Source organism: Sapajus apella, unplaced genomic scaffold, assembly GCF_009761245.1.
Source record: "Sapajus apella isolate SASKATOON/1434 unplaced genomic scaffold, GSC_monkey_1.0 scaffold100, whole genome shotgun sequence".
Taxonomy (NCBI): Eukaryota; Metazoa; Chordata; class Mammalia; order Primates; family Cebidae; genus Sapajus; species Sapajus apella.
Window position 1 is genome coordinate 3,100,646 of NW_022437040.1, and position 18,196 is coordinate 3,118,841.

Here is an 18,196-nt window from a genome sequence, read left to right on the forward strand (position 1 = left end):
GGAAGGAAGGAAGGAAGGAAGGAAGGAAGGAAGGAAGGAAGGAAGGAAGGAAGGAAGGAAGGAAGGAAGGGAGGGAGGGAGGGAGGGAGGGAGGGAAACGGGAGAAGGGAAGGGGGGGAGGGGAAAAGAAAGGAAGGAAGGGAGGGAGGGAGGAAGGAAAAAAGCAAAGAAGGAAGGAAAGAAGGAAGAGAGGGATTGAGAGAGGGAGAGAGGGAAAAAGGTAAAAAGAAAGGAAAGAAGGAAGGAAGAAAGGAAGAGGCAGGAGAAGAAAAAGAAGAAAGCAAACAAGCAATGCTATGTTAAACCGAATAAGTATTACGGAGGAAATTAAGTCTCCGAGATAATGACTATCTTAGATTGTGATATCTTTGGCTCTGTGTCCACATCCAAATCTCATCTGGAATTGTAATCCCCATGTGTTGAGGGAGGTACCTTGTGGGAGGTGTTCAGATCATGGGGACAGTTTCCCCCATGCTGTTCTCATGATAGTGAGGGAGTTCTCACAGATCTGAGGGGTCTAAAAGTGACAGTTTCCCCTGCACTTTCTCTGTCTCCTGCCACCTTGTGAAGAAGGTGCCTGCTTCCCCTTCACCTTCTGCCATGATTCTGAGTTTCCTGAGGCCTCCACAGCCATGCAGAACTGTGAGTCCATTAAACCTCTTCTGTTTATAAATTACCCAGTCTCAGGTAGTATCTTTATAGTCGTGTGAAAACTCACGAATGCAGATTGAATGACAAGAAAAGACTTAAGATATTTAATCCAGGAAATAGGTAACAACTAGAGAATTTTAAAAGTGATCAGATTTTCATTTCAGAAATTCTCCACAGCTACTCTCAGAAGATCGATTTGGAAAAAAGTAATACTGAAGAGAAGGAAACCAGGTAGGAAACTGTCGTCCTGCCCTAGGTGAGAAAGGAAGTGATCTGCATTGAGATGGTGGTCGCCAGCCAAGGTGGGGATGCCATGGAGAGGACTCAGGGAGGACCCTTACAGGAGCTACTGAGGAAGTGGAACTGATGAGATAACATCATGAGCCCTGGAAACTCCAGGGCGGCCCTGAAACTTTGGTTTGGGAAATGGTTGGAGAACGCCACCGCACTCCCAGTAGGGCTTTCAGTTTTGATCCCACTGAGTGTGTTAGTGTGAGTGTGAATGTGAGTGTGAGTCAACATGAGCGTGATGTGGGAAAGCCACATGGATATAACACGTGTGTAGTTGGGGATGTAGATTGGAAGCTCACTGGAAAAGTCTAGAATTTTCCATTCACAACAGTGACGTCAGATATAGCATATTCATAAAATAAATAACAGACAAGTATTCTATTAAATGGTAAAATGGACAAAAAGCATGAGCAGACAATTTGCAAAAGAAGAAACATAATTGCCTAATGTATACGTAAAGAGAACTGGATATCACTAATAGAAATATTTTTAAAAAACTAAAATTAGATATTATTTATCTTCTATCCAACTAAAGTATCATTTGAATATTTTTAAAATTGATGTTGTCGATATTGAAAAAGCATGTGGAAATTGACAACTATACAGAAACAAAGGGTGCATATAGTAACACAATCATTTTAGAAAGTACTTTGGCAATATTTTAAGTATACATTCCTCATAATAAGTATGAATTAATTTTTGATCAGAAGGCAAATAAATGCCTCATAATTCACCAGTCTTTACTGAGACTTCCAAAAGACTAGGTTTTCTCCAAACTTTGAACTCCCAGGTAGCGGTTTTTCCTTCTGTCAGCCCTTACTTAATTTAGTTTTGCTTTGTAGATATTTGCATCTTGTCTGTCTGCTCAAACAGTCTCTATTTAACTTTGTATATTCAACACCTAGAAGGTACTTTACACATAGTAGGTACTTATTAAATGTTCCAGAATTGAGTTCCAAGTTTTAAAAAAAGTTATATTTAAAAATAATCTAATTTTTGCAACCAAGAGATAAAAACATATTATAATTTTCCCAAGATTTTGATAAAGAACACATTTTCTCAAGCAGCCATAATTTCAGGATTAGTCACTCTAATATTTATCATATTTAATAGATTTCAGCAATTTAAAAAATAAGTACTGTGACTCAAACATTAGCACATGCCACACACACAAATATTGCCTTTATGAAATAGGCGTCCATATATATTCTATAGATATCCGTATGTATACATATTAGAACTATAATTATAATTGACCCAATAGGGTAACATTATGTGGAAATGATAAATTTTCAAGTGGTTATCATTTCCACATAATGTTAGGTACTAGCCTAGCAGTTAGTAGTCTTTATAAATTTAAAATATTCACCTACTCATAATTGCTGCATTAGATGATGTTGGTGTTGATGGACTCCCTAGAAGATTACCATGGTTAACCTCCTGCCTTCAGGCAAATAAGGCATTATTTGGCTTATTTTGTAGATAATAAAACCAAAGTCAAGAGAGGGTACATGGCTGCCCCAAGATTATTCAATTAGTTAGCAGGAACCACCATGGAACATGCATGTAACAAACCTGCACATTCTGCACACGTATCCCAGAACTTAAAGTAAAATTTAGAAAAAGGAGGAGAATTCTTGCAACGGGCTAGTGTCAAAGCATCGGAGACACAGTGTTAGGAAAACAAAAAAATGAAAGGACATCTTCTACCTCCATCTCAGCAAAACAAGAGCAAGGCAGGAGGATGGGTACAAAGACAGAAAGCCTTTAAGGATGCGACAGGGAGATAATTGATCTTGTTGTGTGGGTTTAATTTCCCCTGCAAAGGAAAAAGAAAGAAGGCAGGTGAGTCGTGCTCTGTGAACACATACACGCACAGAAAATGGAGAAATTTTAGCTATCAATGGAAGATGTTAGTTATCAATGGAATATGCTCTCACAGCCCAGTTACAGTTGATTCTAAGTAGGATCGCATCTGTACCTTTCTGTGGCCTGACCCCAGAGCCAATATGTCCAGCAGGCACAGAGCTCACTGCCTACAATAATGTCAGGGGTCTAGAAAAATGCTTTAATTCCTTTTGAAGATCAGAGGATAAAAGAACATTTTTAGGGTAGAAGATTACATTTACCTTTATACCAAAGCAGTCATAAAATACATATTTTAATATTTTTTATGCAGGAAGGGACCCATCAAGATAAAAGTGCCCATGGAGTGATGAGAATATATGCTCTCAGGGCATCAGAAGGCAAAGTCAGAGGTTGAGATAATCAGAGGATAAAGTTAGTATGTAAAGGAAAAGAAAAAGATGCTAGAATTTTAGTGAGGATAGAGTATTATCCAAGTGGCTGTTGGTGTGGATTTTGAGGCAGATACACCTCGTCAAGAGAGGGTACTTGATAGGGGACAAGATTGAGAAGAAGCAAAAAGGATTCACTGATACCGAGCTGAGAAGAGATAACCATGAAACGAGGAGAGGCTGGAGATGGAAGCATCAGGTGCAAGATTTGAGGAGCTGGGAGGCACCTTACGACAATGAGGGCTAGAGACACTTGCTGGTAGAAGCCAAAGATTCAGCGTGACAAGGTTAAGAGAGGAAATGCCTGTCAGTGATAGACTGGGTAAAGAAAATGTGGCACATATATGCCATGGAATACTATGCAGCCATAAAAAGGATGAGTTCATGTCCTTTGCAGGGACATGGATGAAGCTGGGAACCATCTTTCTCAGCAAACTGACACAAGAACAGAAAACCAAACAACACACATTCCCATACATAAGAGGGTATTGAACAATGAGAACACATGGACACAGGGAGGGGAACATCATACACCAGGCCTGTCAGGGTGTGGGGGGCTAGAGGAGGCCTGTCGGGGGTCGGGGGATAGGGGAGGGATAGTATTAGGAGAAATACCTAATGTAGAAGACGGGGCGATGGATGCAGCAAACCACCATGGCACCTGTATACCTGTGTAACAGGCCTGCATGTTTTGCACAGGTACCCCAGAACTTAAAGTATAGTAACAAAAGAGAGAGAGAGAGAGAGGAAAAGGAACTATGAGGCCTAGAAGTAAACATTAGATAAACAAGGAATCCAGAAGGTCTCAAAATTTGGGAGCAGCAAATCAAGTATTCCCAAATGAGCCCTCTTACACTAATATTGTGAAATTAGGTCTTTGTGTAACAAGGGGGAAAAAAACTGAACTAGGAGGCAGATGACCCAGTTCCAGGTTCCCTTTACCACTCACCAGGTGTGAATTGGACAGATAAACTCTCTGAAATGTGTTGCATCTAGAAATGTTTTCATTAAGGGTTTTTTTCCCATCCCTTAATATACCTTCAAGCTCTAATTTCTGTTACTTCACGGTTCTATCATGCAATATGGGTTGCAATACACGGGCTGTTTGCATAATAGTTGTGAGTCCAAAGGATTAAGTGGTAGACAAAGCTTACAAATTGATATAAATACACAGGTATAAGAGGAAAGAATATTCCTTCTTTTGTTCAAGAAGAGAAATCTTTTTGTTATCGTTACATCACTTCTCCCTTTTCAGTAATAAACCATGAAAGAATATGCCTCCACTTTTCCATTTCTTGCCTTTTGAAGTTAATTTCCAATCCTAACTGTAAATCAGAAATGGTGCAATCTTTGATATGTTACAGAGCAATGAAAATTTAATTTATATAATATCTTCCCTTTTTTCAGTGCCTCGTTCAATTGAAGCAGAAGGAGCTGTGAATGATGGCCAAGTTAAGAATGAAAAGTAACATCAAAGTGATGTCTGTCATTATGATTTCAAGCAGCATGTGCCACTAGGGAAGGTGTGGGTGAAATATAAAAAGGATATGGTTGACTAACTGAAATAGAATATAGACATACAGAAAGTCAGGTACTTTGTAAATTTCTAAATTACCCGTCTACAGTCTAAAGGACAATTTTGAAAATGAACAAGTGCAATGGGTAATAAATTTTCACGTGAGTGTGTGTGCACATGTGTGCTAAACTGGGGGTCATACTGTTCAGTTACAAGTGCCTCATATGGGTTCCCAGCTTCAAAATTAAGTGTGCTTTTTCGTTCCTGAAAGCACCAAACAAAGGAAGGATGCTAGCTTCCAGAGCACCCCAGATGGCACTGAGGTAGGAGTAGAGCAGTGTATAAGACATACCTGAGGCTGGGTAACTTCTAAAGGAGAGAGGTTTAATTAACTCACAGTTCAGCATGGCTGAGGAGGCCTCAGGAAACTTACAATCATGGCAGAAAAGGCAACGAACACATCCTTCTTCACATGGCGACAGCAAGGAGAAGTGCCAAGCAAAAGGGGGAAAAGCCCCTTATAAAACCATCAGATCTTGTGAGAGCTCACTCATGACCACAAGAACAGCAGCATAGGGGGTAACAGCCTCATGATTTAATTACCTCCCACTTGATCTCTCCCATGACACGTGGGGATTATGGGAACTATTGTTCAAGATGAGATTTGTGTGGGGACACAGCCAAACTGTATCAGGCATCAGATAGGGATGTAAGAGAAAGAAAAGGAATCAAAGTGCCAGCTAGGGAGGGGCCTATCACTCCTCACAGGCCAGATGTTTTTTACTCTGCAAAGCATCTTGAACCACTATTAACCCTGAGGGTGGATCTATAAATTCCTAAACTTGATGCAAATTTGGAGAACAATACAAGTCAGTGGATGGGGATGACATTTCTATGAGAAGAATGGGATTTTATTGGAAGTGAAATTGGGCCATTTAGATGTGAGCCCTCAATGCCAATAAGCGCTCACTGTGCATATTAATAGACTTCTAGGAACAGAGGGGTCAATTTTCCTGCCAGCAGAGTCATTTGTTTAACCTGAAAAGGTCTTCCAGAGAAACTGTGATGGAATTTCTCAGGACACTGGCTTAAGTGATGAGCATCCCAGGCCTATTTTGTTGCAATGAACCCTTAAAGCCTTAGAGGAGGGAGATAGCTACCCTCATCTGGGGAGGCAGGGAGTGACGTGAGACCCAACAGCAAAGCCACTGGCAAACACAGTCTAGTGTCTGTGACACCTGGGACCCTTGGTGAAATTAAATAGCACATCTGGCAGAACCAGCCCCAGCTCCTGGGTGCTCCCAGAGGCCGCTGCTCTGAGCCCTGATAAGATGCTATCTTAGCATCTTAGCAGGCCCCTCTAAGTACACAAAGCACTTTAAGCAGATCACTGGGCAATTACCATAAAGAGGGAAAGATACTGCCTCTATTGATGGGAGAGTAATATGGAACACAAGACCATTGATTTTTTTTTTCTGCGTCTTATTTCTGATAATAAACTTGTTCTGCAGCCACCTGAGGTTGGTTGGTTTGCCATAAAACTGGAGATTTAGTGAGAATATGTTTAGATACAAATATTTCAGAAGAGAGTACTGCTTTTTAATTTATACTTGGGTTTGTGGGGTTTTTTGTGTAGAGATGCGTCTCTACAAAACAGTGTGTTTGTCTTTCTCACAAAAGTGCTAGAAGAATGTGCAAGTATTATTAATGGCTTTATCCAAAGATTTTTACGTGCCATTTAGTAACTACCATGTATTAAGTGCCTGCTATATTCCAGGCACTGAATGAGGTATTACAAAGACAGGATAATTCAATTGTCACAAAATTATACCCAAGGCAAATATGCCGTCCTCACACTGCAGATGAGAAAGCCAACGTCCAGAATGATTGGGAAACTTGCCCCAGATGATAAGTGGTGAAGAGGGGAATGGAACCTGGTAGATATTAGAATAGTTCTATATAATTGTAAAGGTAATTTTACCGTTTTCTATTAATTATTTAACAATTACCCATTGCAGAGATACTGGAGAAGTAGAATTCAGAGTATTCAAAGCTTAGTTGTATAGAAACATTAGTGAAGAAAAACAGAAGACAGAATGATGACACAAGTCTCTAACCTGGACCACTGAGAGGCTGGTAATGCCTTTAACCAGTCCAGGGAAGAAAGAAAATAAACAAAGAAAGAGCAAGAGGTGTGAAATGACAAGATCCTCTTGGGGGCAGTTTTTACATTATTAAAGTGATATAAATAAAATACATATTATTTTAGGCCAGGTGTGGTGACTCATGCCTGTAATCCCAACACTTTGGGAGGCTGAGGTGGGAGGATTACTTGAGGTCAGAAGCTCGAGGACAGCCTGGGCAATGTAGCAAGACCCCATCTCTACAAAAAGTTTAAAAATGTTCTAAAATTTAGTGCTTATTTAAGAAATATTATTTTAGTGTATTTATTATTTTATATACTATAAAACATATAAAATGTATATATTATGTACTTACACAATATACATTTTCATATGTTTATTATTGTTACTAAAGTAATGCAAAAAAATTGAGAAGTGGAAAGCGGAGAAGTAACAAATTATCCATAATGTCATCATTTCATCCCAGTTGCCCTCCATTTTGTATTCCTATATTTTTATATGCATCTTTTTGTTTATAATTGCAGTAAGAGTGCATATCAAATGGTTTTTTTCATCATGTGAATTAATTCAAAGACATTGCTACCTAATCTTCATATTTATTACTTTTCATGTATCCCTCCCATCCCATCCAGAGGATACACTATTACTGACTTAACGGTGTCTCTTATTGTTCAGGCAATTAACTGACTTATGACTCTCTGCTATTTTAAATCACTTTGTGTTGAATAAATTTACGTACTCCCCTTAAGGTGCTCAGATGCCCAGAAGTAGGATTCTGGATGGGTCAGATTCTGTTTATTTTTTATGCAGGTGAATTCCAATAAAACACTTATTGGACATGTGAATTCTGAGTCCAGAATTCAGGAGGAAAGTCAAGGCTAGAGATAGAGCTCTGGGTGTAGGGGCGTCGCTCTTGGAGCAAAGTGCAGCCAAGGCATGGCAGGAGTGCTAAAATATGATGGCTAATTCTTTGATCCTTCTCCCAGTGAGAGGGGCCATCTATGTCCCCCACCCATGAGTCTGGCAGGATTTGTAATTGCTTTGAAGGAAAGATTTTGATGGCTGCGGAAGAAGCGTGACTCACAATGACAGGGAGCAGACGACACTGTGGAATGGCCCAGGCCGTATCATGAAAGTCTGTGTACATCCACCTACTTCTCCTGGTGCGTTCACTCTGGGAGGTCCTAGTTGCCATCCCGTGAGAAGCCCTAGTCACACAGAGGGACCGCAGGTAGGTGCTCTGGCTGAGTCTCGGATTAGACAAGACTTGATGTCATCCCAGTCCAAGACCCAGACATGTGAGTGAAGACGCCTTCAGAAAATTCCAGCCTCCCTCTGTTGGAAACATGTCCCAGCCATTTGACACATTCCTGACCAGGCCCTATAGAATGTGGAAGAGATGCAAGCTATCCCTGCTCTGCCTGTTCAAATCCCCGGCCCATAGAATGCAAAACTGTAATAAAATTGTTGATGCATCATGACTCTCGGTTTAGGGAGGTTTGATGGGCAGCAAAAAACCAGAGGTGAATTTTGTACCGGGAAGGGGTCTCTGCCGTAATAAAAGATGAAACTGGCAGCATGGGTTTTGGAGCCCAGTGATGGGAGAAGCCGAACAGTCCTGGGGAGGTCATCAACGAGGGCTTGAAGGATAGTGAAGACACAGGTGTCGGGAGCTAAGAAAGGAGCCATTGTTACCTAGCAGCAATGCCTTCTGCAACACTGTCCCATCAAAATGTACTTAAACTCAGCCATGAAGATAAAGGAGAATTTCAGGGGAGTGTTGAAGGCTTGCCTAGCTTTTACCACTCTAAAATAAAATGAGAGAGTAAGAGAGATAACTAAAGAATGAATTACTCCATAATTCGGAGAAAATATATAATTGAGAGGAAATGTAAGTGAAAGGAAATGTACCTGATAACAAATTTGAAGGAACTGTAACAAAGAGCAAAGAGTCCTCAAAATAAGAAACGGGCTGGGCACCGTGGCTCACATCTTTAACCATAGCACTTTGGGAGGCCAAGGTGAGAGGATTGCTTGAGACTAGGAGTTCTAGACCAGCCTGGGCAACAAAGAAAGACCACGTCTCTATAAAACATTAAAAAATAGCCAGGCATAGGGGTGCACGCCTATAGTCCTAGCTTCTCTTCTCAGGAGGCTGAGGCAGGGGAATCACTTGAGCCCAGGAGTTGGAGGTTGTAATGAGCTATGTTCTCTATACTGAACTCAAGCCTGGGCTACAGAAGAAGATCCTGTAGGGAAAGAGAGGGGAGGGGAGGGGAGGGGAGGGGAGGGGAGGGGAGGGAATGGAAGGGAAGGAGGGGAGGGAAAGACCAACCTCAGGGCAAAGATCAAATCCAAGGCCTTTTCAAGAAACAAAATGCCACTACATTTGAGGCGGCTTTTTATGCAGCAAAAGGTACCCAAAACATACAAAAATGAGATTCTCAGAAGAGAAGCACCATGGATGGAAAAGAAGGAACTGAGGCCTGAGGGAACAAAAAGAAAAAAAATTTTAATAAGCAAAATGAGAAGAGATATTCTTAAAGGAATCAATTGCTCATTATCGCAGAATGGAATATAACTTCTTTCACTGGGTATAATTATTTTGAGATTCATCTGTTTCATTTCATGTATTTAAGTGTATGGTTGTATCACGATTTGGTTATCCATTCACACTTTGAAGGACAGTGGAGTTCCTTCCAGGTTTTAGAGATTAGAAATAGTGCTGCTGAAAGCATTCACGCACAGATTTTTGTGTGAACCTAAGTTTTTATCTAAGATAAATTCCTAGGCGTGATATTGCTGGGTCATAAGGGATGGATATGTTTACCTTTTTAAGGAAGTGTCAGACTGTTTCCCAGAGCAGTTGGACCACTTTGCATTCCCACCAGCGGTGGAAGAGAATTCCGGTTGCTCCAACATCCATCATCACTTGGCATCCTCAGTGCTTTGCATTTTTGCTGCTCTAAGAGGTACGTAGTGGCACCTCATTGTGTTAATTTGTATGTTCCTAATGACTAATGATTTTTTCATTGGCTTACTTGCCTACCTTTTATCTACTTGGTGAAGCTTCTGTTCAAATCTTTCACACATTTTTAAATTAGGTTGTCTGTTCCCTTGTTGTTGAATTTTGAGAGCTCTTTATTCCAGATATGTATCTTTTGTCTGATACATTATTTGCCAACATTTCCTCCCAATCTGTAGCGTGTCTTTTCAGTTTCTTACGTGTGTTCTTTGAAAAGCAAAATGTTTTTAACTTTCATGAAATCCAACTTACCCGTTTTTCCTTTATGGTGAGAGGACTTACCTACAACGGGTCGGACTCAGGGAAGTGGAGGACAGAAGTTGCTGAATCTGTTCTGTATCCTGTTTGTGGGAGTAGTTATGAGAATCTATGCACCTAAGACACATTGGATGACAGATATACCAAAAAATGTGAATGTAAATTCCTCAAAAATCTCTTCTACATCTACTAACACACGGTGGAGGGAAGACTGTACCTGACATAAATCAGAGCTTTCCAATGCATAAAAGCTTATTTTTTATTAGAGAAAATATAAAGCGGAACATGTCTATAAGCATGAAAGTGGCGTACGTTTATATCCCAACTCTCTGCATTGTTTAACATAATTTATATGCTGATTTTATGCTAATTTCAGCAGTTGACCAATAGCAAAAGAATTCGTTCTTTCGGGAATTTTGCCCAGCAGAAAACATGCTTACATATTAGGGATGCCAGTGTTTCATTTGTGCCTGGGTTCACGTGATGGAGCGCAAGGAACGAATGAGTTCATAGCAGGGCTCTAAGTGCCCCAAAACATTCAGGGCCATTCGAAACTATTCAGATTATTGACTCCGCCTCCAGATAAACAAGATCAAACAGCCTGGTCTTTTTTCCCTCTGCCTTTGTAACTAACCAAAGCCTGAAGTTCTCAGCAGTACCTTCCTAATTGGCTTCATTGTTTGCTTATTGTGCTTAGAGCAGTTAACATTTGCATTTCCAATGGACCAGCCTGACATTTCAGTTCCCTTTAAATGACCCTTAATGGTTTTCTATGTTTCAGCAAAACCAGAGAATCCACTCTTGGGAGTAATCGTTACTTACAAAAGGTAAGTGCAAGTTTTTTGTTGTTGTTTGTTTTGGTTTTTTGCTTACGGACTTTAGAAGATACAGATATTGGAGTGTGGGTTTGGGCATATATTGGAAGACATACATTCATTCTTATTCTTCCATGAAAGACGCAGAAGTGACACTGGGAGCTAAACCCGAGCAACCTTCTGACACTTTTCACTTTACGCCCAACATTTTCCCATTTGTATGGCTCTTCTTACAGGATTGGAACACTCTCTGTTTCTGTGCCCCACAGAGCCACCCTTGATTTCACAAGCTACGATAAAGTGCCCCCGCTGCTACATCATTGGCACCACGCTTATTTTACCACTAATTACGTTCTCCTTCATATATTGTTTATTACACACTGTTCTCTAGCTCCATTCCACTGCGGCTTCTGGTGGAAAAAGATCATGTCTTATTCAGTTTCTTCCTCTCAAAGGGCTTTGAACATTTGCAGACACTTTCATCCTGTCTGTAGCTTGTTTTCATTCTCTTCACTGTGTTCTTCAAGAAGCAAACTTTTTTGCTGTGATGAAGCCCAATTTATCACTTTTTTCTTTCATGGATAGTGTTTCTTGTGTTATATCTAAAAACTCTTTGCCAGATCCTAGGATTGAGGGTGGGGAAAACATCTATGTACAAAAGTTTAACGTGAAGCAATCGGGGGAGGGGGAGTGTGAGAATTATTAGATATTCTCTTTGTGTGGGGGTTCAAATTTCATAAAACTCACAGAACTGTACACCAAAATATTTACGCGTCACTTTCTGAAGTGCTAAAGGAATGTTTGCTCGATTTGTTTGTTTTATTATTACTATTCTGAGCAGGGCCTCACTCTGTCACCCACTCTGGAGTGCAGTGGCATGATCACACTTGCAGCCTCCACCCCCAGATTCAAGGGATTCTCCTGCCTCAGCTTCCCAAGTCACTGGGATTACAGGCGCCCGCCATCATGCCAAGCTAATTTTCATATTTTTAGTAGAAACCGGGTTTCACTGTGTTGGCCAGGCTGGTCTTGAACCTCGGGTGATCCGCCGGCCTCGGCCTTCCAAAGTGCCGGGATTGCAAGCGTGAGTCACGGTGCCTGGCTGCTTTGTTTGTATTATTAAGGAAATTATTTTTGCTAAATTATCCTGGAAACATACTTTTCAAAATACAAGCCATATTCTTGTTACCCCAGCAAGAGAAGGGAATGGAGTAAAATCGTGTCACTCACTTAGGAATATAGATGAAGCATCTCCTCTGTGACAAAGTACTTTTCTTCCTCTCCTCTTCAGATGATCCTCAATGGCAACTGTTGTGTCTCCAGCGACATGTGAACCATAATGAAGAGCGGAATAAAACTATGATTCATCTTCGGAGGTTCTCCATTTTCCCCCTTACATTTGAGTGATAGAAAAAGTATTCCAGCTGGGCACAGTGGCTCATGCCTGTAATCCCAGCACTTTGGGAGGCCGAGGTGTGTGGATTGCCTGTGGTCAGGAGTTCGAGACCAGCCTAGCAGACATGGTGAAATCCTGTATCTACTAATAATATAAAAGTTAGCTGAGCATGGTGGTGGGTGCCTGCAATCCCAGCTACTTGGGAGACTGAGGCAGGACAACTACTTGGACTCGGGAGGCAGAGGCTGCAGTGAGCCGAGATCACGCCACTGCACTGCAGCCTGTGTGACAACAGTGAAACTCCATCTGAAAGAGAGAGAGAGAGAGAGAGAGAGAGAGAGAGAGAGAGAGAGAGGGAGGGGGGGGGGGGGGGGGGGGGAGGGAGGGAGGGAGGAAGGAAGGAGAGAAGAAGTATCCCTTCCTATGGTCTCTCCATATTGTTAGCTTCTTCCTGGGAAGGATGGTGGCTTGGACACAGGAAGAGGAAGAAAGAGAGTACTAACCTCTCTTCCTCCTCCCCCCTTTGAAGGCTGCCTCAGAGGGAATGTGGGCTCACTCATCCCCTCCTGCAGCAGGTACAGCAGGATACTTCAATTCTGATCTCCATGGGCCTTGCCATCTTAGGAACTGATACCTTGTAGAGGCCATGCATCCCTAGCTGCCTGCGCACCTTTTAGAATTACATCTGCCGTGCCCTCCTGGAGATGTTGACATCCACAAAGCAGGAAATGCTGAGGGGCTCCCAGACCTTACTCATGAAAAGGAATTTTATTGCTCCTGAACTCAAAGCTTGCTGGCTCTCCACAATAAAGTCTTTCTCCATTTCCATGGCTGTGTGCCAATAAGGAAATAGGACAAGATTTATGAGCATGGCCCAAAGCCCATGCCACAGCAGGGTTAAAACAATTTATATATATATATATATATATATATATGCAGAAGAAATGGTCTTGAGTGGACACAGATTTGCCGATGACTCAATCACCTTTTATTTTAAGGCAAGGTACCTTTCTTGGGAGAGAATAAATGAACCATTCCTCCGATGTCTACCATCACTTTGTTTTGAGGAATGATGGTGGCGTGCCATCACGGAACACAGGCTACTCAGAAATGTCACACTGACTGACGTGTACAATTGATTTATGACATGTACATTGCCTTAAGGTCTCCCAGCTTCTGCGCAACATCTAAACTCATAACAACTAAACTAAGTCCATCAATTAGTAAGGTAAATTAAAGATTCAATCTTCAATCAGTCTAGAAGAGACTTAGAAGGGCTATGTAGTAGGCACTTAGGCCTTATCCCTAATAAATTACATACACTCCTCTGCAGCATTGTGTATGCCACCCTCTCCTAAGTGGCTTCAGCTGTGAACATACAGCTCTGTGATGATATAAAGCCAATTAGCCTTAGACAGTAGTGGAGTGAAATTCCAATTGCAAACTTTTTACAGCCTAGCAATGCACTCCCTGAAAACTTACAGAAATTCCAGATAGATCTAAGGCTCTGCTTAGCAACAGTTAACAGTGCAGGGACTATTACACCAATTTCCTTCTTTTTTTCTGTAATGACTTTACGTGTCAGAGTGGCAGGAAAAGGTGGCACATACTGCCAAAATTGTTTCTAAAAACAGTTTACATGGAAAGCAAAATTAAAAATAAGTAAGATAATGCTACATTGCAAGGAGCTTGAAAAAACAAAAACAAGTAAACAAGCTAAACTTTTTTATATACAGGCATCAATATGTTTGACGCTTCTGTTTTCTTAAGAGCAAAATTGTAGTTAATATCATTTACTTCACCAAACTACATATATAAGAACATCCAACTTAATTTAACTGAAATGTACATCTTCAGAGCTTTAATCACTAAAAAAATTAAAAATTGAGAGACCAGGCACAGTGGTTCAAGTCTATAAACCCAGCACTTTGGGAGGCTGAGGTGAGAGGATTGCTTGAGCTCAAGAGTTTGAGGCCAAGCTGGGCAACATAGTGAGACTCTGTCTCCACAAAAAAAAAAAAATACAAAAACTAGCCAGGCATGGTGACTCACACCTACTCTCCCAGCTACCTGGGAAGCTAAGGTGGGAGCCCTCCTCACCTGAGCTCAGGAGGAGGAGGCTGCAGTGAACCGAGACCACACCACTGCACTCCAGCCTGGGCAACAGAATGACACTCTGCTTCAAAAAAAAAAAAAAAAACAACCTGAGAAATTCACAATAAACAACAATTGAACTCGGCTATCAAAGGAGGCTCAAACAATAAAATAAGTCATTTATTCCATCTTTTGCCAATCCACTGTGTGATGAAAAAAGTGAAGTATAGGGTAGAAAAGTATTTACAAGGTCCAGTAGCATGAAAGGCATAGAAATTGCATTGTATTTAAGTATTCATTTATTCAGTAGCTATACATACACAAAGTGCTTTCCAGATGCAGGGGCTTTTCAAAGCACTGACCCAGGAAGAGAGCTTTGATTCCCTACCTTCACCACTATTCCACACTGAGTCAAAGTATGAGATTTTTTTTTTTTATCAGTAATTGTCTACCTTGGCCAGGCACAATAGCTCATGCCTATAATCCCAACACTTTGGGAGGCCAAAGAGAGAGGATTGTTTGAGGCCAGGAGTTCAAGGCCAGCCTGGGCAACACAGCAAGACTTTATCCCTATTCTTTTATTAAAATAATGATAATTCTCACTCCATCACAAAGATACATGTACATGTATGTCCATTGCATCACTATTCACAATAGCAAAGACATGGAATCAACCCAAATGCCCATCAACAATAGACTGGATAAAGAAAATGTGGTACATAGACACCATGGAATACTATGCAGCCATAAAAAGGAGCAAGATTGTGTCATTTGCAGGGACATGGATGGAGCTGGAAGCCATTATCCTCAGCAAACTAACAAGGGAAAAGAAAACCAAGCACCGCATGTTCTCACTTAACAGAGCTGAACAATGAGAACACAAGGACACAGGGAGGGGAATGACACACACTGGGGCCTTGGGGAAAGGCAGAGGAGTGGAGAACATCAGGAAAAATAGCTAATGGATGCCGGGCTTAATATCTAGGAGATGGGTTGGTAGGTGCAGCAAACCACCACGGCATATGTTTACCTATATAACAAACCTGTATGTCCTGCGCATGTACCCTGGATCTTAAAATAAAATAAAATATGATTTAACAATAAAAAATAAGGACAATAATAATAATTGTTCACCTGACGAGTTGCACCATCTAATTATCAAGCCAAACATGAGAAAATGCTTTATTTCCATCCTTTTAAATATATGCCATGCAAAACTTTACTGCTCAACTGCAATGAATACATTTTTAGACATCTGAAAACTCTACCACACCCCTAAAGATAGAGGGAAACACCCTTGAATATTGCAAAATCAAAGATAGAAATTGCTGCCCTAAATAAGAAAATGCTTATGGAACCTGAATAGATAGCTGAAATACATGTATGGGGCAAAACCATTCACCAATAAATCCCAATCTTCATCCCACTTTCCATGTCAATAAAGTAATGGAATAACAAAATATACCCAGAGGTCTATATTCTGCTGCTACCAGGCTAGCCTATAGAGATGTGAAACTAATCTTTTTAGAACAGCCTTGACAACAGGAAAAGATTACCCCAGAAAGGTCCTGCTAAAATAAATTCCAGTTTTTCTGAAACTGTTGTTAGATGCTAGGAATAGTAATGGCCTCCCATCCATAAAAATTATATCAAGGAATCTGATGGGATGTGACAAACCCCAGTTATCATACGTCTCCCATGTGCATCTCCACCTAAAATTGCCCAATTATGAATTGATTCTTCTTTCTCTCCTTATCTCAGTGATGGCATCATTTACTGGTAACCTCAATCAAAACATGGGTGTAATCTTAAACTCTCTCTCCCTTTAACTCCTTACCTAAACTCTCACCTACGCTCATACCCTTCACCAAATTCTGTCAAATTTAACTCTGCCTCCCAAGTATATTGATATATTATCAATTTCCATTTCCCCCTCCTCCTCCTACTGTGGGTCCCTGACACTAGCTGAGCAACTACTTATCTCTCTACAAAGGCCATCTCTCCCTAACTGTTCTTCTCCTTGTGAATCTTGTCACTTCGTACCTAAACTCCCCACCATGTTGCCCACCTCACACCCAACTCTTTTTGGTGCTGTTGTTAAAGATTTTTTTTTTTTTTTTTTTTTTGAGACAGAGTCTTACTCTTTCACCCAGATTGGAGTTCAGCAGCGTGATCTTGGCTCACTGCAACCTCTGCCTCCCAGGTTCAAGCCGATTCTCCTGCCTCAGCCTCCTGAGTAGCTGGGATTACAGGCACGTGCCACCACACTCGGCCGATTTTTGCATTTTTAGTAGAGATGGGGTTTCACCATGTTGGCCAGGGTGATCTGGAACTCCTGACCTCAAGTGATTCACCCACCTCAGCCTCGCAAAGTGCTGGGATTACAGGCGTGAGCCACCAGGGCTGACCAAAGATTTTAAAATTCTAATTATAAGCTGAGAGCAGGGGCTCACCCCTGCAATCCCAGATACTCAGGAGGCCAAGGCAGAGAGTTGCTTGAACCCAGGAGTTTAAGACCAGCCTGAGCAACACACATTGTGAGACCTCCGTCTCTAATATACATGAATTATATGTTTGTTTATATTTAGATATATCTATATATATATATTAAAATTCTAATTATAAAAGTAATGTATATACTCACTATAGAAAATTTGGAAATCATCTTAGAGACATTTAGAGAATGTCTCTTAGAGAAGAGGTAAAATTTTCCTCTTATCTTAAAGAAGAAAATTTTAAAATTCCCAGTTATACCTCCCAGAGATAACCACTGATTTTTGAAAATCTCTTTAAAAATAATACAATCAAGATGCCTAAATAGTGACCACGGAAACTACTGGTTCTACTGCAGGATTCTCTAACTTGATGATTCATCTAATTTGTATGAAAATATAAGATTGGAATAGACAGAAATTCTTCCTTTTCTGCCCAGAGGACTTTAATTTCATAATACATTACCTTCAGTCTTCTCACCCTGTCAATTGTGTGTATATTCCAAGTGTAGTCCTACTTGCTTGAAATAAGAATGGCGTTGCATTTGCTTTATAATTTAGGAATATTCTTATCTAGTGAACCAGTAGAAATTTTTAAAAATTGGTTAAAAGATATTAAGGAAGACAAAGTTGAGATTGCTAAGAAGAAAACTTAAAGATGTATACTGCAGTTAACAAATGACACTCAAATCTGAATGGCTTTCAACAACAAAGGTTTGCTCCACACTTTGTGCCTGTTATAGGCAGCTGCAACTCTCCCCTGTATGACTTCACTTCAGCACCGGGACTAAGAGTAGCCTCTGTGTGAATACTGATGGTCGCTTAAGGAAGGGAAAAGGCAGTATAGTGAATCATGCCTGTCTTTTAGAACTTCTTTCCAAGACTGTGCTGGGGAGCCAAGGTGGGAGGATCACTTGAAGCCAGGAGTTCTAGGCTAGCCTGAGCAGCATAGCAAGATTCCATCTCTACAAAAACAGAAAAAAATAGCCAGGCATGATGGCCCACGAGTGTAGTCCCAGCTACTCAGAGGTCAAGGTGGGAGGATTGCTTGAGGCCAGGAGTTTCAGTCTAGCCTGGTAGATAGAGTAAGAGCTTATCTCAAAAGAAAGAAAGAAGGGAAGAAAGGGAAGAAAGAAAGAGGGAGAAAGAAAGAGAAAGAAAAAGAAAGAGAGAGAAAGAAAGAAAGAAAGAAAGAAAGAAAGAAAGAAAGAAAGAAA

The 18,196-nt window shown here is 40.8% G+C and overlaps 1 pseudogene; it reads left to right on the plus strand.

The window, feature by feature from the left end:
• LOC116536393 overlaps positions 1–13,034 on the plus strand; it is a 26,653-nt pseudogene extending 13,619 nt beyond the window's left edge.
• Positions 13,035–18,196: the final 5,162 nt, after the last annotated feature.